The sequence below is a fragment of the Corvus brachyrhynchos genome, unplaced genomic scaffold, assembly GCF_000691975.1.
Source record: "Corvus brachyrhynchos isolate BGI_N302 unplaced genomic scaffold, ASM69197v1 scaffold162, whole genome shotgun sequence".
NCBI lineage: Eukaryota > Metazoa > Chordata > Aves > Passeriformes > Corvidae > Corvus > Corvus brachyrhynchos.
In genome coordinates this window covers 6,730,294-6,756,344 of record NW_008236696.1, presented here as the reverse complement: position 1 = coordinate 6,756,344, position 26,051 = coordinate 6,730,294, and the positions used below count along the sequence as shown (strand labels likewise).

Genomic DNA, 26,051 nt, shown 5'->3' with positions numbered 1-26,051 from the left:
ATGTTCCCTGTGAAATTTGCCTTTTTGCTCCATGAAAAAAGGGGCACTGAAAGGAATCCTGCAGCCATAAGGATCTCACTTAATTCATGGAAGTATCATTTTAAAAGCCTCACAACATGATCAAAGCACTGCTGAGAACAGATGTTCCAGGCTTTACAAATTCCAGCATAAGTATTTTTTATGACATTTATCACTGCTAAATTCTTTCAGCCATTTTTTTCCCCTCAAGAGGCATGTAGGCACTTTCTTTCTCGGGGAGGACATGTTCACATGTGGACTGGTCTCTAGCCACAGACCCTCTCCTCCATAATGAGGAGAGCTGTGCAGTGTCCCCAGCAGTTACAGAGGTAGCCCGATTCCAGCAGAGCTGGGCATGGTGTTCCCCACTCCACAAGAGGAATTTAATGTAGGAATCGCTGTGTCAGTGCTCAGACCTTGTCCCTCAACCCTTCACACAGACCCTCTCACATAAAAGTCATTGCTCCACTACCCTGACACCAGAATGCAGCCTACAGACCCCTCCATAAGGTCTCTTTTTGTTACCAAGGCATACACTGTCATCATCCCTCAAGGCCACAGCAGGCCACCACTGCCTTGACAAGCTCTGAGTAACCTCATCCCACCTTAAAGCTAACCCTGCTTTGAGCCAGGAGCTGCACAAAAGAGCTGCATGACCCTTTCTGCAAAATGTTGGATGATTATAGATCTCAAGTAGAAGCCACAAAGAAATGCCCTTGGCCATGTCAACACCCCAAGAAAACACCTTCTCTGGTCCCTCAGCTCTTTCTGTGGATGTGGAACCCTCTGGCTGTGCACAAGAGCTAGAAGGGTGCTTCCCTGGCTGTAGTAGAAGATACTCAGTACTGCCCAGCTACAAGGCCAGATGCAATCAGGAGATGCTCAGGTGCCTTGGGGGCTACTAAAGCCAGATGAGCTAAGCCAGATGGAGGAATAATGGGGAGCTGCAGGACTGTGCAGGAACCTGCTTGTTCCTGAGACAGCAGCAATGAGTTCCCATTCCTAGAGGTGATCATGGAGGCAGAGAGCACATATTTCAACTGCAATTCAAATCACAGTCAAATTTCCACCAAAGAGCAAAGTTCCCAGAAAGTGTAGCTCTCCACAGTCAGTTTTCTGTGTATTCACAGTCTCAGGAGCATCACCAAGTTATATGTTGACAGAAAGTCTAAACACCATGCAGTGCTGGGCAGTTTCATGAGAGTGAGCTGTGTACCAACAGAAGACTCACAACTACCCCAGAATCTGAAACATACAATTTATCTCTGAATAACATAGGGTTTTTTACCCCTTTCAAAAAAAAGGGATCTGAAACAACCAGCTCCTTTCAAATTTCACACATTCACAGAAGAGGGTGTTTGTGAAGAGGACCCCACAAGCACATCACTTCTCTAATATGTGCCCAATTTAGTTTCACCTATCTCCATGTGCTCCCTTCCCAATTCCGACAACCTGCTTGCACATCCTGTTTCACTATGAACACAAGCTTCTTCCCTGGGGCAGCAGCACTGCCTTCATTTCTCCTCATGGTGAGCTTAGACAGCAGTCAAAATGGGAGCAAAAAAGCCAGACAAGTTTACCCTTCTTGCTTATCCAGACTGTGAGCCCAATCAAGGCATCACCAGGGCTGTGGCAGCTCTTCTCCCAGGGCTTTGGGTACCACCAAAATGACAGAGCAACAGGGCCACAGTTAAGTAATCCATCAAGAAGATGGGAGAGCAACCTCTGAAAAAGCAGCACGAGGCAAAGGAGGTCTCCCAGAACATGGAAAAATTAGGAAAACATATAGTAGGAGATAGGCACCAAGGTGGCAGTGACGGGGAGAGTGCTGAAGGTGAGCACAGATCTAGGGAACAAGGACAACAACTCAAGCAAAGGCTGAAAGATGTTGGAAGAGCAAACACAAGCAGAGAGAAGGTCTGTAAAAGGCCTCTACCAGCAAAGGAATCACAAGCAACCGTCTTCCTCTTGCCAATTCCATGTGCTTTTTTTGATGGACCTCTCAGTCTAAGGACTTCTTGTGTTGTTTAAAACTCATTTGCTTCTTCATTTATGAGGTACAACTTTGTATTTTAAATCCACATAGAAAATGTGCTGAAAATTTAAGCACTCACAAGAAATCTTGCCATGCTGTCAACGGGGACTCTGTATGTGCACAAGTGAGTGCTGGCACACAAACACACATGCATTCACACCTACACTGCAGCTTTTCAGGAAAAGGACTGTTCCCCTAAAAGTCCTCCAAGTGAGAAAAGAAATGGGGGAGTGTACAGCACTATCACAGCCAGGCCATGCTCCTCTGCTCCAACCTCAGAGACAACCAGCACTGACATCAAAGTCTGTTTTCGTGCAGGTCCTGTCCAGTCCCTCCCCTCATCTGTGGGAGCATCACCCCAACAGCTGCATTACATCCTGGGCTGCAGACACCTCTGGGGTGTGAGCCTGGGCCACCCCTGCCCTTGCACTGCCCCAGTGACAGTGCCATCAGCCACAGACAAAGGACAATATCTTCAGAGCTCGGGATGCAACGAGGGAAATTCAAAAGGGCGCTCCACTCAGCATCAGAACTTAACGGAATTGTTCTGCTGAGTTATTAACGTCACAGTCCTGCACCAGACCTGAGTTTGTTTTGCTATCTTGTCTTCCCAGTCCAAGTGAATTTGCTGGGTGATTTTAAGAAAAAGGCGGTGACCAATTTTGGGGCCTTCTGATTTAGACATTAAAAGAGAAAAAATATTCCTACATTGCTTCCCTCTTGTTTTTCTAAATAAAAATAATATATAGCCCTAACTGGATAATAAATATGCTCAAAAGCTGTCCTTAAGTAAAAGCTTTTGATAACAAATTGCCTGTGCTAACCGCTATTTTACTGTTGAATTTTTTATTGTTGCTTAAGCACTGCAATTATGCTAATAAGCCTGAGAGGATGGTACACTAAAGCATTGAATGTGACAGATATAATACTCAATAAAATGTTAATCTTACCTGAAAATTGGAATCAAACAGCCTTATTAGTATTTATGGATATGGCACCTCCAACATGTTTCTCTTAAGAGGAATATATATATGCAATAGATATTTCCAAATATACCCTACTATTTCTCATGCCTGCATAGAATTTAATTCCAGGTGGCTATTACCCCTGCTGCTAATTGCCAGTCCCTTTTGGAATAAGAAAAAAGAGTGTTGCCTTCTGGGACATGCAAAACTCCTGCACATTGGAGGGTCCTTCCTTTTGCCACCTGGAGGATGGCAGCTGTCTGCAGGGATGGGGACAGCTCTCCCCAGCTCTCGGCATGGCCACCAGGCTTGTGAGGGCACCACACAACAAAGGCTCTGCTCTGCCACCCTCTTACCTATTTTCCCCATGCCCTCTCCTTTTATGTGCAAGGCAGGTAAATCCAGCAAATGGTTCGGTTATTTACAGGTGCTGGAGAAATGACTTCTGAATTTTAAGATTCAGAAGACAAAAGACTAATTTATTAAAGACAAATTTATTTATTTTGCTCTTAAACTTCTCAGCCAATGCTGACAGGGAACGAGACCCACCTGCTTCACTGCAAGTTACAGCACTGCTGATTTGAGCTGTTGAGCTGTCGCAGGGTCTGGCATGGAGGTGCTGCTTTTTGCACCTCTATTTCACCACCTAGTCCCAGTCTGCTTTCTCAGTTGATGGCATAATTTTTTTCCCCACATGGAGGCTTTTTTTAGGGGGATTTTTTGGCCAAACTCATGGGTTTCAGACCCAGCCTCAAGGCTCCACTGACATGAACTTCCTGTAAATAAAATCCAAGTGGTCTTCAGCACCTTGACTTTCTCATCTACAGAAGGAAGAAAAACTAAACTCAGAAGAGCCACATGCTTCAGACAAAGTATATTTACATCCATGACCAGGCTCTAAAGAGACTGTACACAATGGACCGTGTAGCTTTCAAGTGCTGCAGGTTAATGCTTAAATAGCAGCTGCTGGCTTCCAGCTTCACTCCTTGTGCTGCTCCCACCCACAGGAGTCAATTCTGCTGACAGGACAGCAGAAACATCAATAACCACCATGATATTTCCTGAGAGTAAAGCAAAATTCTTACCACTGGATGCTGCAAGCTTCCATGGTGGAAAACATTAGGTAGGAGATATCTAGGAACTGTTCCCATGAATAGTCACAGCAGGGGAAACCCAACTGGCTTTCCATTGAAATCTGGGATTCCCAAAGGGCTCAGAGATCACAGCAGGTAATCCACAAGACACAACTCAAAACACCACAGGACACTCCTGGGCTCTCTTAAGCCACACTTGCAACCCACACTGGCTTGCACTGAGGGCAAGGATGGAGTGCAAGGATGGGAACAGGGTGGCTTTGCAGGACAGAGCTTAGAGCAGCTCCACAAACCCTCATTTGCATTGCAATGAGCACAGCACTTAGAAAAAAAAAAAAATTCTGTTGCTAAATCAAAGGAAGCTACCAATTGACTGAACTGGCACCTCGAAGAGCCAGGAGATGCATCCAGGGCTCCTCCAAGCAAGCCCCAGCACGAGATGCCAGACACCAGATTTCAGGAGCAGACAACTTAACTGTGCCACACAGCTACAAAGTGCTGCAGGACCACATGGCATCCACTCCCTTAGAAGTGGCAGGACTCATCCCTGCCATGTTAAGTGAGTCTTGTCAGTATTTTCAACCCTGCAGGGAAATCTAGATTGAACTTTGGCATATTGCTTTCTTTTGCTAAGCAGCAACTCTCGAATGTTAACTCCAGTCCTGACAGGTGTATTTATGGACTATTCTTTGCAAATAATCTTACCCTGACCAGTCCGAAAGGTCAGAACCATAAAAAAGAATAACAATTTAAAAAAAAAAGCACAAGGCTGGAAAATCATCACTGCCATTGGTACAACCCCTCAACTTATTAACCGTCCTTGCAACAAGGTGAACTGCAAGGTCTTGGATTTATTTGATTGATCGAGATCAAAAGATCGGGGGGAACACAGTAAATTGTATCTTTCCACAAACGCACTTTGCTTTCAAGATTTGAGCAGATAGCTGCAGGAATTGAAAAGCTCAAAAGAAGGAGAAAGAAACCAGAAAAGAGAAAAAAAATTTAAAAAACATGTACAAAGGTGACTTCAGAAAGGCATCCCTTAGTTTCCTCTTGACACCATCTGCATTTCTTAGAGCTATTAGCAAGTTTCTTCCATGTCTCCATACCCCTGGGACACAACAGCTTATCTCTTCTAAGCAGAAGACGATAAGGAACAATAAGACAGTAGTATAACTTCAGGGGAGACACCAGTGTTTGCTGACATTATGGATGAAATGTAAATATTAGAGAAGCTAAAGTCCAACAACAGGTTGAAGAACTTCCCATTGAATTCCAGATGTCCTACAAGATAAGACAAGTATCTCACTGATCTTCTTAACCAGACCAAGCAGGACAAAGCACCTGAACCCCGCTGTCACTGTCCTCACATGATGGCTCAGAGGCTGTCTGAGTCCAGGCTCAATTTGTCATCAGCAGCTCCCAGGGAAGGGAGGAAGGAGGAAGAAGCAAGGGAACTAAAGGAGCAGCCGTCTTCAGGACATAATTTCAAGACCTAGCTGGTGAGCCAGCATTTTTAAACTCAGGAAAAGCCTGCTGTGTTTGCTGTCAAGACAAGACAAAGAAACACAATGGAGAACGAGAACAGAAGAGCAAGAGAAGAAAAATGAAACTCTCCACCACTTCACCAGCCCTGCAAACAGAGAGGAAAAGTAATCACTTGGTTCCTCTCTCTGTGTTCCACGTGATATTTGTGTCTTGCTCAGTATACCTATATTTGTAGCACTGCATTCTCATGTCACAATAAAACAGATGAGATTACACCCCTGAGAGTAAGAGTAAATCCCTTACACAGACCATGGAAGAGACCCAAACTCACAGAAGCTTACTACAAAGGAGCCAGAATTGATGCAACTTCCTGTTTTTACTACAAGTTTACACTGCATGCCAACAACAAAGGATTAAACCTCTTCTTTTCCTTGAGCCTATACTTCCCTCCAGAAGAACATCACCATTCAGGTAACAAAGACGCTGAGCACCAGTGTAAATTGCTGCTGCATCAATTCTTCACCAAGCCATGCAGCTCATTCTGCACAGATACACTCAGCTTTGCCTTTCACCTTATCAGCTTTGAATAAGGTTGTTACGATAAGAATTTCACACAATCCCATTTCTAATCATCACTGGGTTAGAAGGACTCTCCAGAAGTCACCTAGTCTATGTTTCCACCACATGGAAGGATCGGTTCTCCTAAAAGCAGGACTGCTACTGCTTTTCCAGCTTGTTCTTAAACCTCTCCATGACTGAAGCTTCCTAACCTCCTGCAGGGATCCACTCCATCACTCAGCTATCCTTAACACAGGAGATCATTCACTGACACCTCAGCTAAATTTCTCTTGCTGCAACCTAAGTTTATAATTTGTTTTATTTACAGTGGGCAGATTAGGTTTATTCCCTCTCTCCATGACACGTTCACTATTTCCAAAATTTACAAGTTGAGGCAGTGCTGCTTGTCCTCTCTTTGCCCATTCTGCTTCTGCTCACAGCACATTCTCAATCTGTGCACGAGTATGTCTTTCCTTACCCTGAGAGAGCAGGCACTTGGATATCACGAGGCTGTTTCAAGGGAAGACGCTCACCTCCAAAGGCTGATGCATTCAGGCACACCCAGTTACAAAGTACTCTGAAACAATAAAAATAAAAGATTTGTCTTCAGGATGGCAGGCAGAGTCCAGTCCAGGAGTAAAGGAAAAACCAGCAACTCTGAAGTACAATTTTCCTCACCCCATTATTTAACATGCAAACAGATTTTCAAAAGCACCATCACTGACTCTAGATATGTCATGCATCACCACTCAAAGCTGGACACATTTTCTCTGACAACCACTGTAAGGGTTCGATAAATTTGTGTTCTAGGAAACAAAGTGTTCATGGACTTTGCAGAAAGTTCTGCCAAGCTATAAGCAATACCCAGCACACATCAAAATCAGATGGCTCTGACTCCAAACCTTTGAGCTCTGTGACAGAGGACAAATTTTAAACTTTATTTACAGTGTCACTGAAACGAACAGAGGCAAGATTTCCAGTCTACTCAGAGATTTAAATGTGTGTAGATAGATCCAGAGGGTAAAAGTCAGTCCTGATGAATGGCTTTTGTATTCACAACATATTCCTTACCTCTTGATCTTCAGGGTGTTCTACCCAGCAAAATAAAATCTCTCATGAACCCAAGTGTTTGGTGACAATGTAAAAAGGTAAAGAAAGGATTTACATGAACAGTGTTCAGGAACACAGGGGAGAGTTCTGAATGACAAAAACATCCCAAATTTCATGAAAGATAACAAGCAACAAGGGAGAACAGCAATAATACATTTGCCATCCTACTTCTGGAGGGTCTCAGAAAAACAGAGTTAGATGGTAGCAGACAATTTGCAACAACAGCACCTTTCAGCAGTAGATCACCTTTTGCACCCCATCTCATCTAAATTCCTGTCTCCACTCAGCAGAAGCTGCTCCTGGCCCCAAAGGATCAAGTGGCTTTGTAAGAAATACTCTTTTTCCAATAGCTGAAGCCAAGAAACACTTGATTTGTCACCTACTGTGAAAACAAGATGCTTGTTGCACATCTAAGGATGTGTCAATGCAAGAACTCAGTGTCTTCTCTTTAGCATGGATCATCTATCTGACTGCCCCGTTGGCTACCGCACTTTGTCCATACCCAAGTTTCTGCTTGGGATGTTTTCTTTCATCCTGCCCAGCTGTCCTGGGCTTTTGCTTTCCTTCATCACTTGCAGTCTTAGCAATGCCAACACTTAGAGCCAACCAGTCCAACTGCTGTCAGCACAGGAAGGCGACACACTCCTGTTTAGTACTGATTGGATAACAGAAGTGCTGTTTCCAAGGCTAAATAAGAATACCTGCACCAATAACATCCCTAAAGCAGCACATAGTAGCTGAGGAGACTGAGCAATAAATGCCTGAAGGTGAAAAACTCAAAGTAATCTCAAAATGTATGTCGGACAACTGATAAAAGACTCTAAATGCATGCCCATCTTTAAGGGTGAAAGTAGCTCCAAGGACTTCAGCAAGATCACCTGCAGCATCAGACATGTTACCTCCCAAAACACTAGTGAGATAAGGATGTTTAGCAAGGGATAGAGATATGAGGAATGCTTCCACCAAGAAAATATACCCATTTCTACAGCTGAATTACAACAGCTGTTGAAAACCATGGAGTAGCAATGAATGGCAGCCCAGGACAGGGAGCCAAGACGACTACCACATGCAATTGAAACTGCCAAGGGATTAAGTTAGGTCAAATGTAATTACACAAATTGGATCCTGGCCAGAGTACTGGCTTATTTAAGAAAATTAAAAGAGGTGTTCAAAAGTTTCAGAGATTGAGTCCTCCTCCTGTTAATTATTTGGTGAGTCAGTGAAGTCTCAGTACTCTGGGAGGCCATCTGAAAAAGGGGAAAAAATGAGGCATAAACTTGAAAGGCATTAGAAGCGATTAGCAAAAGCCTTTGTTCTCCATGGCAATCCTGGCTGCACCAGTGCGTGAAAGCCTTTCATGTCCATGCTGAAAAGTGGTCTCAGTTCCTTTGATACTTCTGGGAGGAAGCGTTTAAATTTACAAATACCCCGCTGACAGAAGTTACAGACAACAGTCGAGGAACTTCTGCATAACCCAGCCAGATCATACCTGGCTCTCAGGCAGGCAATACTCCTGCTGGAGGGAGGAATGACAACAAGACACAAAGGAGTTCACTGACACCAGGAGCAATGTCCACTCTACATGCTAGCAGTGTATGAAAGCCAAGTCATGTCAAAAAGGAGGTTGCAGCCACGTGGGACAGTGGTTTCCTCCCCCTCATTCAGTTTTCAGAAGATGGAGAGCATGCAAGGCAGGCAATGGTAAGGAGACCAGAAAGGAAGCTTTGTGGTCTGGCAGCTGAGCATCACTTGGAAAGATTAGATTCTGTTTATCCCTCTGCCATAAACCTTCTGATGATAAGAGCAAAGTCACGTACATGAAATTTTCCCACATTTATTGCTGTGCCTTTTCTGGCTGAATAAAGATACAGAAGGACCACGTCCAGAAGAGAAAAGAACAAGCAGCAGGGACTGAGATTCTCTGTTCAACCCTTAATCAAGACTTGTACTGTAACCATGTACAGCACTACAAAACGCAAAGTGTTCTGAAAAAAGCAGGCCTTGTAAGTCTCAGTTTTGGCACCTGAAAGAAGTAGATGCCTCAGCTACCTCTGCATCTGGAAGTCATCATTAGACATACACTCATTGCTGTCTTTGAAGCAGTTGGATGCGACAGTAAAGGCTGTACGGAATTGGAGATTAACCTTTTTTGGGTAGCTTATTCAGTGCAATCTTCAAATGATGCACATGAAACAAACCATTTTTTGACTGACATGAAAAAAGCCAGAGAGATGAAATAACTATCTTCTCAACAAGTGCCGTACATGAGGCGTGTCAAGTGACATGGCTTCGTCTCACAGTGACAGCAGGTGAACACGCAACTGAAGCCTCTGCCATATTGATTTCATGTGCTTTTTTTTCCCTTTAACTTTTCATAAAACAAGCCAGGAAAAGGCAGACATTTCACAGCACAGATTGGTGCAATTTGTGCTAATGGCCCAAGCGTAGATGCAAGCAGCAGCTTGCTTCTCTTTGTGTGGAACAGTCAACAGGGACAAGTCTGGTGGGACAACTGCTACCATGGCACACCTTGCCCCAGCCCAGCAACACCTCCTCCTCCAGCAGCCTCACAACAAGCAGGGCAAGAACTAAGAACACAGGAAAAAGATCTCTGCTGTCTTGCCATGCTGTGCAAAATCCAGGGGCAAGCAAATGTGGAAAGAGGTTGCATTCTACGCTGACCACACACAAACTTTCTTTCTTCCAAAAGGTAGTCAAGTGCTTTTCCAGGTAGCAAAAGCACAAATGTCCTAAATTCCTCATCCCTGGCACTCCTGCAACAAGGTAATCACTCCCTGGGAGTCCTCAGGCAGCACACACATGACAAAGACATAGATTTCTTTTACAGATAGGAACAAAACAGCATGGCAGCTCTTCCTATTCTTTCCAAACACCTTCTAACCAGCCTCCTCTGAAGCAGACCCACTGCTTGCACTGGAAAGACCCACAAAAAAGGGCAGGTCAGAGCCAGAGCCACGACACAGCCAGTGCCACGTGTGGGCACCACCACACGTCAGGGAAAAGCACAGGGCTGATGTTACACATGCTACAAAAAAATAGATTTTTCAGCACAAAACGGGGCAGCCTGAAGGGTTTCATGCCAAAGAGGGACCTGCTGCCATGGTGGCCTGGGCATGCAGGGGGACATCCCCCTGTGGCAGCAGCAGTGATTAACCAATACTGATAATGGCCTCCAGTGCCTGAAACAAAGCACGAGGAAACAGCACAGTGAGGACTAATGCCAAGTGGCAATAAAGACAGAGGCAGGGCTGATGTTCAAAAAAGAATTTTTTTTTTTTTGCCTAGGTTACTTGTTTTTAAAAAAAAAAAAGTTTCTGCATGGAGGGACATCCTGTTCACTATATTAAATTAAAGGGATGATTCAAGAGGGAACAGCTTTCAGCAGGCAGGGGGGAAAAAATCAATTTCAGGGCAGGGCTGATGTTCAAAAAAGAATTTTTTTTTTTTTGCCTAGGTTACTTGTTTTTAAAAAAAAAAGTTTCTGCATGCAGGGACATCCTGTTCACTATATTAAATTAAAGGGATGATTCAAGAGGGAACAGCTTTCAGCAGGCAGGGGGGAAAAAATCAATTTCAGGTTGCTATGGACAACTGGGCTGTCTCCTGTAAAACGGAATCAGATTCAGCTCTACAAACCTGAACACTAAACATTCCCTCAAATACAACACACTAAATTAATGAATACAATAAAATACAGACTTGTGTCATCTCCCAGGTTTTTTGGCTGAACGAAGGACATGCTCAAATCTGCTAACTGCCACTAAATACAGGACTGGAATTTGGCTCAGTGGTGACTTTCTGACTGCCAGTCCAACACTGACCGCTGCCTTACAGGGGCAAAGCTCTTTATAACAGCCGAACAAACCAGAGTGGCTCCCAGATTCACCTCTCTCTGGACCCTTCCATGTGCTCTGGGCTTGCAGCGGGATCTAAAACCATGTTCTGCTGATACAGGCTCCTGAAAAACTCAGCTAGAAAGGACAGCAAAAGCTCAGCCTGAGGCTTTCGAGCATGTCCTGGCTGATACTGGACAGAGGCAGTTTAACCTGCCCGCAGTCCTTGAATAGCCTGAACAGAAACAATGCCCTCTACCTGAGTAGCTGACCTATGGTCACAGCTGCCAGTAGGAACCTCACACGGAGGGACCCCTGAGGACAACATGGTGGCCATGGTCCAACAGGTGTCCCCTCCCCATGCTTTGCACTGGAATAATTTCAAACAGGTTTTAAGCACCTTCTCCACTCCCTGCAGGAAGAAAAGTCCTGGTGAGAGAGAATGGAGCAGAGATGAGGCATCTGATTCTGTGCCCTTTCCCAGTAGCTGTAAAGAAATCAAAGAAATCCATCTAGATCAATCTTTCCATCAAGGCAACAGGAAACATTCCCATCCCACGATACTGTAAGTCTTATGGAGCAGTTAACGATTTTCCAATGAAATGTGCCATCAAAATACAAGATTTTATTAGCAAAATCAATGATGTGTGCAGAGACAGTCCCTCGTGTGTCTTTAAAAAAAAAAATCTATGAATAAACCTGACAGGAATAAGAACACTGTGCAATTATTACAGCTGTTTTACAGGATTCTCTAGTAATGACAGCCCATACTTCTGGTAAGACACCTTAAGGCAGTACCACAAAAAAAAAATATAAAAGGAACAGAAGCACAGCATTCCCCTACACTTGGAGTGTGCATTGTGTTTATTAAATTACATTTTTTTTCCCCAACAAGAAGATAACATCCTGGAAACAAAACCACCCCAACGCTTAAAGAAATATTTACCAGTCACCCGTCTTTTTCTCCTTCTCCACAAGTTCAGTGTTTCATTGCATGAGAAAAGCAACCAGTGGAAATTTACACCAATTTAAACCTAGCAGAAATGGAAGCAAGATAGAGAGGTTGTGACTTTTCAGCACCCACAAAACTCATGATGGTCCTAAACTATGCACACAGGTCAGGTACCTGCAGCATCCAAGAGCCTTCTGCAAGCAATACACCCATCTGAGGACACAGGAATGGAGTCCTACCAGCCTGCCAGGCTCCTGTTCTCAGCTGGCAGCTATCATCCACGTCAAAACCATCATAAAGAACTCAGACAGTCAAAACATTAAGGCACCCCAAATCCAACACTCACCAAAGCCCACTACCCATTTTTTTTGTGGAGCTCTGGCTAATGCACAAGGAGCACCATTAAGTCGCATTTATAGCAAAATGCTCAAGACGCAGTTATGTGAAATGGTGCCAAAAAAAACACTTGACAGTTCTAACCCAAACCTATACACAAGAGCCTAAGGTCCACTCAGAGGAAAAAATTAAGTCTCTGTTCCCCCTGGCTTTAAAAAACCTCCGGATGACAGATGTTTCCATTAGCATAGATCTGCCATTAATTTCTCTGTCTTCTACCATCAAACTCCTTTATCATCCTTGCTGGATAATTTACAGTGCTTGTTGTCTCTAAGAAGAGAGACAGCCAACACTTGACAATGTAGAAGTTCAAAGAGCTGAGCCATGCATGACCTGCAAGCAGATTGTTGCTATTTCCTTGCATGTATATAAGGGCTTTGCCTTCATGCAATGCTGGAACTTGTCATCATGAAACACCCTCCTATTACAACATGGCCCAGAGGAGCTACTATTTTGGATCCTAATAATGTGCTGGGTTTTACAGGAAAGAAAGAAGGCAAGTAACATGGAACAACCCAGCTGTCAAGGAGAGAAACAGATGGGATCCTCACAAAGCTACACAGATTGCCTTAGTCAAGTGCTGTCACAGCCCATCCTCGAGATGGGAAAGCACTGTGCAGGAGCTAGATGAAAGGAGCTTGTGAAATTAAGTAGCATCATCACCTCCACAAGGCCTGTGAAGAGACAATAGAGAACTGCTTTCCAGGCACTCTGATCCCAGGGCAGTAAAACATGACTCAAGGTTGCCAAGCCGCTTTTTCCAAATGCCTTTTGGCTGAGTGACAATTGCCCAATTCTCCCACCTGTTTGGCCCCCATGAAACACAGAGAGCATCAAGCACATGAAGCACAAGTCACATCTGTGGTCTTGGAAAAGCTCTCCCTTGGGTAACAGGTACAAACAGGGCTGGCTGGAGGTGTCCCTGCTAACATGGCCCCAGGTGCTGGCAGGCAGGCAAGCTGACAGCGCACAGGTAGCACCAGGATTCATCCCACTGTGGCTTCCAGTTCATAATGTGGAAAACAATCTAGGAAACCACACCACTTGCCATGTCAGTGCAGCTCCCAGTGCTGTGACACACCGTGAACCCCTGACAGACCTGGAGAGCGGAGGGACTGGCCTGACCTTCCTCATTCAAGCTCCCAAGAAGGAGCTGCACCCAAGAGAACAAACCAGTGCTTTGGAAAGCCAGGCCCACTTGGAGATATCAGGGCCAATATCCAACAGATAGAGAACCCGTGCTTTGTACTTCCAGCCCGAGCCCAGGTCAGAGCAGCCTGAGCACAGCCATTCACACCCACAGTGATTCAAACAGAGGCTGCAGCCCAGATTATGAATGAAGTAAAAGGATTGATTGCCTTACCTACCCTCCGCCTCCCACTAACCGGAAGATGCTATTCAGGGAAAACATAATTTAAAGGCAGAGGCTAATGATGAATTGGATTGATTTTTAGATGAAGTAAATAGATGTAATTGCAATCTACCTGCTTGCAGCTTGCCAAGTCAGAGCGAGCTTCAGGAGAACCTGGCCCCCTCTCCCATTCCTCATCCCACTCCTGTCTCCCACCAAAGCAAGAAAAACCCTCACAGAAAAGAAATTCCTTTACACAAGACAATTGAGTGTTGCTTGGAGCTAGCTCAATGCTGGCTTCCCTCTTCCTGCTAAACAGTACAGAGCCTGAATTGATGGATGTTCAGAGGGCCCACTTTCCAGGGAAAAGCAAATTCCAAGTCTGCAGCTGGGAAGAATGCATCGTATGTCTGGTATTCATGCTGCGCCCTCTTTTCCTCTTCATTTTTTTGGCCGTATAAGGAGCTGAGCACAGCAGGCTGGGCCAGCGAGTGCAGTGCTGCCTGCTCAGCACCGCTGGACCTCAGACTTTGTTTGTCTTTACTGGAAATCCAGTAAGTCCATCTAGGAAAAAGGCTAGTGCATATGCCATGGAAAGTCAGGCTCACACATCGTGGTCCGGAGATGCAGGATCCAAACGGGAGCCAGCTGAATGAGACCAGCCCAGCAAGTGCTCCTGCAGAGCTGCAAACACGTGCACTGCACAGGCAGTAAATACCTTTACTACACTGCAGGGAAGGGGGGGTGTTAACTTAAAAACTAGAGACTATTGCAGCTGCAGTCCTAAAGGATTGTTTCACAGGTTTGCAGGACTCCAGTAATACCTGCACAGGAGATAAAAGGCAACCTGGCCTTGAGCACAAACTCCTGGGGCTGGGAGGATTACATGCCTTCGGCCACAGAGAAATACGTCCTCTCTAACACACACGGGTTATAAACAGGAGTGTGGGATTGCACTTTAGAGATGCAAATTGCTGGGAATTTTTCCTAGAGTCCTGACAATCTCTAAGTTCGAGTCTATTGCAGCAATTTCATCAGCAGACTGGGATTTCCATATCCCCAATGCAATTACAGAATTACCTTCCAAAAACATAAAACCTTTTTGCTATTACTGCTTCTTCTGTAAACAACAGACTATTGCTGTGGGCACTGCAGGAACAAAAAAGGAGAGGAAAAGACACGTACCACATCACCTTCCCTTTACAGAGAGTGATGGGTGCTGCTCCATGGGATGGCAATACCAACCAACAGAGCTCCTCATGCTTGGCTCTAGGACCAAAGTGCAGGGGCAGAAACTCACAAGCAACCCAAACCCATTCAACCACCCTGTCTTGCCCTCCCACCTGTATCAAGCATGTGAAGTTCCATCTCCTTCCCAGCACTAGCACCTCTGGGCTGCAGTTCCCCATTGCCACTCTCTCTTTGGAGGTTCTGTCCCAGCCCCTGCAGCTGCCTGCTCCCAACCCTCCACCTCCACAGAGCTGCCCGAATGAGGACAAGGGAAGGACAGTAGCCAGAAGCCTCCTCTTCACATCTGAAAACAGTCTTCAGCCTTCACCTGTTATATCCAGAAGGAGTCAGGGATGCTCTGAAGCACAGAATGAAGTGGCTTGGATGAAGATACACAGTTGAAACTAAACTGGGGGAAGGGAAAGTTTCTAGCCTCATTAATAACAGCCTGAAATTAAAAGCAGAGCTTGTAGTACAGCTGCAATTTCAGCTACCCCGCTGCTTGTGTTAACAGTGTGGCTTTATTATGGTCAGGGATTAAAAACAGCTTCAACAATTAAAAGAGGGAAAAGAAAAAAAAACAATGACTGAATGAAAGAACCACCAACAACAAAAATCAGTATAAAAAAAAATTCCTGTGGGTTGGAATGATTAGCAAAAAACAGTTGTGTGCTGTGAGGAGCATGAGTGAATGCTTCCTTCCCCACAAAGGCCCACACATGTCCCTGACAAGTGTATCTGTCCCCAACCTGTGGGAAACCACCCAGTGCCCTGTGGCTCAGCACCAGCCACCATCAGCCTCCCTAGGGATGTCACCTCCTGCCCAGGAATAGGTGCTCTACAATCACCCTGCTCCAAGCTTAGAAACTTCCTCACTCCTGCTGTCTAAGTAACACAGCATTAAATAGAACAAAAATGGAAAGAGAACAGTCTTGCAACAAATGACTAACATGCCTCAAACTTCTCAGGAGGCACCAGTCTCACTCAGCAGCTCAGAAGAGCTGAGAAGCAGCATGCCCATGTCTCTTGAAGGTGAGCTGGTTGTCTAAGGGTTCCTGAAGGCATTCATCCCGCATTCCCTGGCACCTGCCCTGACACCAGCTGGGATAAGCTGCCAGTGGGAAGCCTCAGTTTGCTGTGTCTCAATACACCAGTCATTGCTTTTGAGGGCTTGGCCAAAAACGCTGAGATTGAACCTACTCGTTCTTCTTTGAAAAAATTAAAAGCAGTATCTTCACAAGAAAGAGGAAAACTATCGCCCTTCTCCTCTTTCACCACCTTCCTGATAAAAGCATTCCCTGGAGCCACCACCTTTAGGGCAATCACCTACATTCACTGCAAAGCTACTGAGGAACAGAAGCCCCTTCAGGGCCAAAAATACCACACACCAAGCTCACACTTGCTTTTTCTCAACAACGTTTCTGCTCTGTGCCCTCAGCTGACCAGAAATTCTGGAGTTTGGGATTCCTTTTACACCTTTTACTTCACTGTTGCTTTTGCCTTCGACCAACAACAGAAAGTGAGCACAGCCACAGCACAGCAGGAAGGCGTCAGTTTTCTCACAACCACAGCCACACCTACAGCTCTTTCTCCACTGCAGAAGGTTTGGCCTTCAGAAATCAATCCAAACTTGGCCCATCCACCAAAGCTGCAGCCTTTGCACTATGTGGATATTAACCCGAGGACCACAGGACATTCCCAGAGATATGGTCTGGGCAAATTCCTGCAGCTACCACAGAGCTGTGATGCTCCAGAGCCGACCTCCTGACACAACGGTGGTCATCTTCACCAATACAACAAATCCAGATTCCTCCAGTGTTTCCCATGAGGACACACTGGACAAATCTGGTCCTCATGGCTGCTGCAACCCAGCAGTAAAAGCAATGCTGGGAACACCCAACAGATCTGAGCCCCGTTCCTGCTCTGGGATGAATGCAGAATCATTTTCCATAAGGGATCAAAGTCACATCCCTGTCAAGGAAGATATTAGTTGACAGAAAAAGTCTTTGCCATTTTGGAGACAGAACACTGGACTCAGAAAAATTCTTGCTGCTGCAATGAAGGACAGTGATGTCCAACACAAATAAAGAAGATCCATCATTACATGACAATGGAAGTGCCCAGACATCTGCCCTCAAAAGCCAGCCAAAAGCATTTTACACTGTTTGCTTTCATAAGCGCAGAAACTGAAGCCAGACTGTGCCAACTCTTTGCAATTCCCCTCGCTGGAGGGTACAAAGGACTTCAACAGAACTGCACTTGAAGCTGTGTCTGCAAAAATACCACAGTTAAGGTGACAAGTCCCCAGCAGCCACACTACTGTCTTCACCAGGTCCAGGGCAGGTTTGGTACCTTAAAGAAAACCAAAATCTCCTTTCTTTTTACTCTGAAGTCTCCAGTATTTCAAAAACATTTAAATTAAAACTAACAAGCCCCACAATACACTTTCTCAAACACCGGAGCACTTTCTAAATGCCAAGGTGACTGCAACCAGAAGTCACCATGGCTTAACAAATTTGGGTGACATGACTTCTTCATGGTTTCAGTTAAAGGGCTTTGCCTTGCCTTTTCAGCAGGCTGGGAGCACACATGGCCAACACAACTCAGCCACTGTTCAGCTGTGAGAATGAACCACCTCCAGGCAGCCCCCCAGCCCCACCATGGGAAGCATTAAATCGCCTGCTTTGCAGACAGGAGAAACGGAAGCTAAAAAACAAACAGCCACCAAAGAAACCCAAAACCAACCACACACAAAACAACAAAACCCCCCAGAAAGGTATAGAAAAAAAATACCAACACAAGACATGAAGTTCAGAGCTGCACTGCCCCCACACGCTCACTCCTGGATGGAAAAGAAGGGGATAGTTGAAGGATGTGGGATGATGGCTGCACCAGGTACAGCCTGGCAGGAGGTAAATAGGCTGTGGCTTAGGGAAAGTGCACAGAAGCAGGAAGGACTGAGGAAGTGCCAGCCACCAAGGAAGGTTCTGTGGCCATACGACATGGCAAAAAAAGGCAAAGGAAAATCAGATGATTCAGATCCTGTGCTTAGAAATACATGCTACGTTTTTTCTCTAACATGGGAAAGATTCCTCCTCTCACCCCAGAATTTGCAATCTTCCACATCACAGTCCTTTGACTGCAAGTAATGTTCGTTCCTGCACAGGCAGATGGGGACCAACGCTATGGCTGATGCCAAGCTGGACTGCTCCTCCTCTCAAAAAACTGCTTCCAGCTCCAGTCAAAGGATCCCCATGTGCTCAGATGGCCAAAATCAGGCAAGTGCTGAGCACTGCCTTTACCTAAAGGCTTCACTAACATCTGAAAGAATTATAGTGGGCCATCTACATATTCTCCTCAAAGGTATTTAGTTCAAAACCAGTTCTCCCTCACCTCCTCTGACATATGCCCATATTTCTCCATTAATAGTTGAGGTGCTGGTGACACCTTGAGCAGCTTCCAGAGCTTCAATGTATCAGTGAAATAACCCACTGCATCTCAGGGTGGAAACAACATCAGAACCAGTAGCTCTCATGAACTACAATAGCTCTAAAACTTCCATTAAAAAGTTACTGGAATTTATTGGGTTAAACATGCAAATATATCAAAATCACAAAGGACTTAAACTTTGTACCTATATGTTGGGGAAGATGAAACAGAAAAGCATTGTAAATATGATTGCCTGACAAAAGATTTTGGGAATATGAAAACTACAGGCAACATCGAAATGAAAGCCACTTTTGAAATACCAGGTCTTAGTTACTGAACAACTGGAAAACAATGGTATGGCCACTGAAGATAATCCCCTCTTGATGGAACAATACCCTCTGCTTGCAAGCGGGTCCAAGGGTCAGAGCAGACCCTACTAGCTCAGCAGAAGGGGTCCAAAGAGTAGTTTTTAGAAGTTAAGATGTAACACTCTATGGTAATATAAGAACTCTTATAGGCTATATGTAATTTGTATCTTGTATTAGATTGGTTAGTGACAATTAGAATATTCAGTACAGAAGATGATTTATTGTATTGTAACCAGGACTTCAGACAATTCCATTCCATTCCTTCCACTTCATTCCTTTCCTTCCTTACTTCCACTCTTGCTCTTACACCCTCTCTCTCTCTCACCTGCTTACTCTCTTGGGCCTGCTCAGAGCTGAGTCTGGCAGCTCTGAGCAGTGCCCCAATACCCACGCCTTTACAATAAACCGACTGTGTCCCAAGACCTGCCTATAGAGATCCCTCCGTCCCCGTCTACGTCCGGCCATCCCGTAACCTACAGTCTGGCGCTCACCGTGATTGCCGAACCCACACCCGTAACCTACACCTATACAATGCAAGAACAAGTTCATTACAAATGTCATCTACAATAAACTATAACTGCAGTTCCAGAGAAGGAAATCTGGGTGCTTACAGTGGGTTGTCAGGGAGACAAAGTACTAAAGTCAAGGAAAGAAGTCTGGTTTGCCCCTTTTTCCAGCCTATCACAGACACATGCTCCCAAGATCCCAAGCCTTTCCCCTTTAAATGACAAACCAATCACCCTTCTAGGGTGACACCACAAGCTTTGGGTGTTGCTCCCATTTTAGCATGTGCAAGCGATGAGGTACCAAGGTGACCTGTGAGCTGCCGTGTCTCAGAGAGACCAGGCACTGCTGAACAACAGTTCTCCGTAGTTCAAAGCTGGCACTTTCCAGTTTCTGCCAATTTCCTTGATTCCTAAAAGGTAGTCTATGACCCTTCTAGATTGACAAGTCCACTTTTGTAATAAAAACATAATGGTCACTTGCTGCAAAGAAACATGATCAGTCCAGCTAGGAGATGTCAGCATGGCACAAACAAGCCTTCAGCACCACATCATACACGGAGCTGAAAGCCCTGAGAGCCTGTCCTCCTGCTTCTGAAGTACCCTTTGTATTAATTGGACTTAGCATGGATTTTATACATTAACTGAGAACTTTCCTCAGTAAAAGGGGGTCATTCAGGCACATTCACAGGAGCAAACCTCCTGTTTAGGGTGACCTAAAGTTGGAAGGTTTTGCTCTAGCCAATACTGGAGAGAGGACTTGATCAGAAAAGGACCCAACGTCACTGCTGGTCTTGGCAAGGCTGGATTAACTAAAGTAAGGACTAGAAAGAAGATCTGCCCAGTCTGGAGGCCAGGGATCCAAAAGGCAAACCAAAAAGTAACTTGTTCCCCTTCCTAACAGACTGTGTTTTCAGCTGGAAGTTGCTTGGCAGCCTTCCTGCCAGAGGATGCTGCAGGTCAAGACAAGGGTTCATTCCCAGTCAGGCCGAGTGGGGACACAAAACGCAAGAACAGACACTGCTTTGCAAACGTGGGCTGGAACACCAGGAGAACTGCATCTGCCAGGCTGTCCTCAGACAGCAAGGGATGCTGCTGGTCAGGACTGGTGTGCCCCAGGAAGCACCGACCCGCTCAAGAGCAAGGATGGGGTACAGTACCAAGGCACAAACAGGGGTAGCCAAGGCAAGTCTTCAGGCACCCAGCTGCACCACACCTGCCTCATGAACACCTTGGGTTCCTTGCTTCTGTGAAAATCAAGAGCAGTGGCATTCTATAACAAAAACGTCCCTTAAACTCCTTATTAAAGGTAATTTCCTCTCCCACCCCTTTTCATTAGCAACACTCAAGCATTCATCAAATGACCCTGTTACTTCCAGGAAAAGCATTAGTCTTCTTACAAAGAACCTATATATTAGCACTGTCTGTTGTTATAACCATAAAAAGTTGTACTAAAAAATCAATTGAGACGCACAGTTCTCAATTGAGAATAGGAGCTTACCTTAAATAAACCTATCACACTGGGAAACCCCTAAGTGCTTGGGGAACAGTGCTCATATGGGGAAAAGATACAGCAGTAACCACATCACTTTTCCCTTCGAGGCAGTAGCTTTCCACTTAAATTTTATACAATGCACCTGCGTATTGTTCTTATTACACAACAGTGCATTCAATTCAAATCCATGCTGCAAGTATCCCACTCATAGCAAAGAGACTTCAGAAAGGAAAAAAACTTCTATTACAGGAAAGCAGTCTATAGTAGCTCATTACACAGCACCAATTTCAGACAGGCTGTCATTCTGATCACACCAGACAGCATTTCAACTCCACCAGTATCCTTCAGTGAAACACGCCTGGTACAGCATTATTCTTGATGCACCGAGTCCTCTTGAAATGCATGGTACAAATTCTCTGTCATTTCAAAAGGACCGTGTTGCTCAGAGCGCTTCACCTCTTCACATCATCCTTTCCAATAACTTGCAAAGCAGTAAGGCAAAAACAGGCCATTCTTTAAGGCAAGAATTAAAAATAAATAAATCAGCACTTTCCTTGGGAAGGAGCTACAGAGTAGGGCTGTGAATCCCAACTCAGGAGAGCCTTATGCGTCATTCCAGATCTAGGCCAACTCAGAAAATCACTTAAGCTCCTGATTAACTGTAATATGTGCTCAAGTTGCTTTGACTTCCGTAGGACTTAAGCATATACTTACATGCTCCCCTGTACAGAAATACTCTCTTAAACCCGATCTTGCTTTGTAGGGTTGCTACACACACGTGCAGCTCATGCCCCCAAGAAGGCTCTGGCTGCAAATCAGACTGCCTGAATTTTGCCTAACTATGGACCAATGTGTTTCACCCAGAGCTTTAAGTAAAGCTGAAGTTTGGAAGTGCTTTATCTCAGACAGGAACTTTGTGAAGGCTCAGCTCTCAGTTTTACACTTGGTAAGTGATGTTAAGGCTCATGAGAGACTGTAACACACTAGAGCTGCAGATGTTTCCAAGAGGAGAAAATCTCCCTAGACCCAGTTCTGTCTGCTCTAAATCACACTATGGACCAACCATGGGCTGTGAACGCACAGCCGAGACCAGGAGGACCTTTCACTAGTCCCTTCTGAACCACCACTTCTCCTGGTGAGGTTATGTGTCAAAACACCACAAAGTTTTGTCCCCATGACAAGAGACATACAGACTTACAACCAAGAAGTCTCTCAGCATCAAATGGGACACTGGGTTTCAACACCTCTCCATGTTACCTGTGAGGAAAACAGCAATTTCCCCTCAGCCTTCCACCACACAACCTCACTGGGCATGGGCAACTGCTAAACTATCCTGAACCTGCCCTATTATCAAGGAGCTCTTGTGTTTCAAAAAAAGCCAAAAAAAAAGCCAAAAAAAGCCCCTTTGCCCGACCCCTCCCCTCACCAGCTACTCTCTTGCTATTAGAGTTAATTGCAAGCACATCGTTCCTACAGCATGGCTGATAGAAAAGAACTCCTGCTACGCAGGGGCTTGGTTTTCCCATCTTGCCTATTCTCAAGGCGGTGCAATAAATTATTATTATTATATATGTTGGCTTTGCAAATGACTGAACCATCCTGAGTGCCTGCATGGGGGCATGCTGTTTCTCAGCATGATCTGAAATAGCCAAGATATTAAAATCCCACAAAGAACTGAGTTTCTAATGGAAAAATTGATGTGCCAGATGTTGACACTGATGACTACTGTGATAGCCTGGGGCAGAGCCCAAACCCCTCTAGGTCAGATGGCCTCACCATTCCCTGTTCCTCAATGACCCACATTACAGTCCAGCTGCTCCCACATCCAGCCACCCCTGAGGTTACTCACCCAAAAGAGGGATGCACAGTATCCTTTCCAAGCCCTGGACCTTCCTTTACATTAATCAGTGCTCTCTTTCAATGGCTATCCAACCCAAACAAGGGATCAAGCTCTTCAGCACTGAAGACGGCACAGGAGAAGAAGCACTTCATAGCAAGACATCAAATGGCACATCCAGGTTTGCCAGTCCAATGGCTCAACCCAGCCCTCCATTTGGGGAAGCCCCAACTGAACAAAACTCAGCTCAGCAGTGCAAGACAACTGTATTTTACCTCTTGAAATCCTTCTCTTTCTTATAGATGCCACACAGTAAAAATATTACGATGAGAAAACTCTGCAGATACAAGATACCAAGGTTTTAAGATCAAGCCCTTTGCCAGGAATCAGGAGAGGTTCAGGACAGCAAACCACACACTCCCAGCACACCTACAACTTCTCCGTGCCCGAGATTGGTGTCTGGTTCAAACCCACACCAGCCTTCAAAACTACTTCTCCCCAAAGTGGTGGAACAGGCTCCAGAAACAGTGGAGATGCCTGATCCTCCTGCTTTGTGCAAAAAGCCAGGACCAAAGGTATTGCTTACCCAGGCAGCTGTGAGGAGGGCACTGAGCAACATTGTGCCCTACAGCAACTTCAGGGCTTTTCCCCCCATTCTGGGACCTCCAGCACCCTGTGCAAGGGGATTCTGCACCTCCAGAAGCCCAGGGGCTCACGGAGCTGAGAAGTCTCAACATGCACTCCCACACAGAGGGGAACAGGTTTGAACTGGAGGGTCTCTGTGGAAGTCTTGCACTGAATATGAAATGTACAGTAATGTCGAGCCTTGTTCCAGCTGAAGGCTAAGTGCCTGTCTTCCCCTCTCATAACCCACGGATGTCAAAATATCTGCTGATCAGACAAATTACAGAAACAGAGACCACACAGTGACTGCAGGGAGGAGAGCCACTGCTGCAAGCCTGCCCCAAGGAAGTACAGCATCCCAACATATAAAACAGAACACCGTCTAAAAGCGCAAAGAAAATAGGAAAGTTTACTGCCTGTCATTTAAATATGGATTTCTATTACAGAAACACACCAGGAGCCTGCCTGCCCTCCTCCCTCAGCCCCTGCAGGGAAACACATCATCTTCTTCCAAAGGTGACAACAGATCAAATAAAAACAGGAGTGACAAAGAGACAGAAGGAGAGGAGTTGCAGGATGCTGCAACTTCTCACTTCAAAGCAATAAACTCTTTCTACCATCAAGCTTATTTGAGTATCAACAAAGGGTAAGACTTGAAAAAAAACCAGGTAGTTTCAGTATCTACACTCATGTTGAGTCCCTTGCCAACCTTTTCAGTATGTCAAAAAAATATTTTTAAAACCCCAGTGGTTTTCAGTAGTTTCTTTCTCCCATGGTTGCTGTGAGAAAGTCTTGCAGAAACCATGGTAGAAATCCAACACTTTAAAACACAAACATGATTGCATACATCTATTTAGCATGAAGCACAACTCCAAAAATGTTTTTCCCCAAATTATAGTGTGAAATTTCAATAGAAAGGAATACATTTCTTTGAAGTCAGTGCTGTCCTTTCAAGCTGACCTTCAGTCACCTGAATCACATGCCCAAGACCACCAACAGGATGCAACTTCCATCTCCAAAGCTTTGGTCTTATAGGATTTATTGTTTAAGCTGCAAGGGAAGCATGTTACATACTGCTGACAGTGCATTTGCGCATGTGAACAAAGATGGGGGTGAGGTGAGATTAGGACAAGCTCGAGGCAATTAGCTCAGTGGGTTATTTATTTCATGACAGCACAGATTAAAAGGGCTGACTGTCCCTTTGGCCTTACAAGCACTCATGTGAGTTATCAGGCATGTTTTATTGGAGGGAAAGGGAAGAGATGTTATCATCCAGGTAAATATCTCAAGAAACAGTTGAGTATTTGATGGACAGCACTTTGCATGTGGTTACCATGAAACCTCCCAGGATGCCCAAATGCCTTACAAAGAAATGCTCTTTTTAAGCCTTACTGGGGTGGGTGGGCTGGATCAGTCCCAGCTGAGAGGCAAATATGCTGAGTCAGAGGGATCAACTGTCCAGCCCAGGATATCACAACCTTCAGGCAGGGCCAGCCTTGCTTAGTATGCTCCAGTTCAGCAGCAACACCTACAACTGAAGCCTACCAGTCCCAACTGGTGCAGACAAGCACCCTGCTCATGCCCTTTCCTGCTGGACCAGGCTTCACTGAGGCTCTCAAGGGATTGAGTAGCAGATTTAGTAGTAAAAACCAGACGGCCTCATTCCTACTGACCCATTCGCACTGTAACATATTTCTCATTTCCGAGTGACTGGCTGTTCTCTCAGTCCTGGTTAACATTATTTGTGTTTTAATGCTTTCTAGGAACCATTCCAGCTTTACATCACAACAAATACCACCGGGTAGGGGAAACACTTCATCTGGCTGGCCTTGTTTTTGGTACTTCACTTTAGGAACTGGTCCAAGCAGTCAGTCAGAGAAACAGCAGTGCCTGCCCCACGGCCAGAGCTCTCCCCACATACACTCAGCTCAACTGGGGATGTTGCCTGGAAGTTTGAAGATGGCTTTCATCAAGACTGAATTCTGGAGCTCCTCCAGAAATCCTCCAAGGAGCATGAACAAGCCAAATAAAGAGAAATCCACAAAAGCTTGAGATCAAAGGACTCTTCGGGCTCTTTTTCTTTGCAGCCACATTGGGTATTTCCCATTTTCTTCCTCTCAGTCTCACCAGCAGCATGTGTTTCTGCAGCCATCACTGCCAGAGTAAGTGCCCAACTGAGGCTGAGCAACTGCTGTACAACACCCAGGAGGAGGTTTTTGTCACCACTTCATGCTAAGAGCTTGCAGTGAACTGTTCAGTGACACCCACCTCAAAACTTCCTGAGCCGCCTCTTTACAGGCCATTACTCCTACCAAGCTTTTAAACCCCACTTGTTGTCCCTTCCTTCCCATCCTCAGGTCCAGCTTATGAAACTCATGCTTTACAGCAGCCAGAATGACTTTCAGGTGTGCCTCCTGCCAGAGGAAGAGCTGTTCACCCAGAGTAAGGTTCTGTTCCAGTCCAGGCTGGTTATGGAAGACTTTTCAGAGTGCTGTTTCTCTTTTCAGCACTCACCCTGCTCTAGTCAGGAGGAGGCAGGTAGGCAAGGTGAGCCCACAAGGCACATCCCACCATGGAGGTCTGGGAGCTGCTACTTGCCAATGCAAGTTTGCTCTGAAGCTCAAACCAGGGAATCCTGTCACCAGTTCAGCCCAGGGAAGGGAGAGGGGGACTCAGTGTTACAACACATTAATTATTTACCCACAGATTTTCTCAGGAGCACATCTGCAGGGTGCAGGCAACAA

At 45.4% G+C, this 26,051-nt stretch overlaps 1 protein-coding gene across 1 annotated transcript in view; it reads right to left on the bottom strand.

Moving 5' to 3' along the window:
• The window catches only part of LPP (LIM domain containing preferred translocation partner in lipoma), a 313,431-nt gene that overhangs the window by 265,332 nt on the left and 22,048 nt on the right, over positions 1–26,051 (bottom strand). The window contains exon 2 of the mRNA XM_017726845.1: positions 6,637–6,735. The gene's annotated coding sequence lies outside the window, so the exon portion shown is untranslated. The remainder of the gene's footprint in view (positions 1–6,636; positions 6,736–26,051) is intronic.